At 42.4% G+C, this 827-nt stretch overlaps 1 long non-coding RNA gene across 1 annotated transcript; it reads left to right on the forward strand.

Moving 5' to 3' along the window:
* The first annotated feature begins 63 nt into the window (after positions 1-63).
* On the forward strand, positions 64-821 carry LOC107568931 (uncharacterized). The gene is made up of 3 exons (XR_001606831.1): positions 64-250; positions 510-655; positions 734-821. It is a non-coding gene; the product is annotated as an uncharacterized lncRNA (long non-coding RNA).
* The last annotated feature ends 6 nt before the right edge of the window (positions 822-827 follow it).

Raw genomic sequence — 827 nt, forward strand, 5'->3', positions numbered from 1 at the left:
CAGTGACACTTCAGAGCTGGAGTTACTGACAGTGGGGCCTTTCATGTATCCATCCTCCAGCAGACGGATGCCTCCTGCCTCCCCCATAGTGTTTGACTGCCTCAGAGTGCATCCTCTTACTCTATCCCCAATCCTCACCAGTCCCAAGGAGTGCTGCGCCTAAACCAACCCCCTCCGAAACGCTGTGCTCTTACTTTGAGTTCCTCAGATGATCGTTCTTTTAGCTTTGTTTGCATCTACTGTATATAAGGTGAGGGCCTACTTACTGTATATTGGTTTAAAATTATGCTTATGAGTCTTAGTAATACACGGTAAAACTTCACATTTTTGAAGTTGTAAATAAACTAGATTATTGTACTGTTTTGCAAGAATGCCATTTCAGGTTGCTACTTCAAAATGTATGTTTAATTCAATCTTACTTGCCATTTCTTTGTAATTATTTGTGAAGTTTACTAGCAATTTGAGTGAAACCAAATTTCAGTATAGTAAGGTTGTTTTGCTTTTGATAGATCTCCTGATATTGCCAAGGATGTCCTGTTGACTTGTGGAAAAAACGAAAGTGACCATTGTTTGACAGCCCAAAATGATCCAGCCTCCACCATAACGAACAGCTCTTGTTGCTCCAACAGTTCTGTTGAGACCTGTGGTGGGCAGGGTAAGTCCAGGCCACTTCTTCAGTTGTAATATGGTAAGATTTGCATTTATGTTGATCATACTCGTCTTCTGTCAATAGGTTCTAAACGTGACCGTTCCTTGTCCTCATGTATCTTGCCCTCTCAGTCCTGTCACAAGCCTTCATCTCCAAAACAACCTTGCCGCGGGTCGGC

The sequence above is a fragment of the Sinocyclocheilus grahami genome, unplaced genomic scaffold (assembly GCF_001515645.1).
Source record: "Sinocyclocheilus grahami isolate Dianchi unplaced genomic scaffold, SAMN03320097.WGS_v1.1 scaffold1294.1, whole genome shotgun sequence".
NCBI lineage: Eukaryota > Metazoa > Chordata > Actinopteri > Cypriniformes > Cyprinidae > Sinocyclocheilus > Sinocyclocheilus grahami.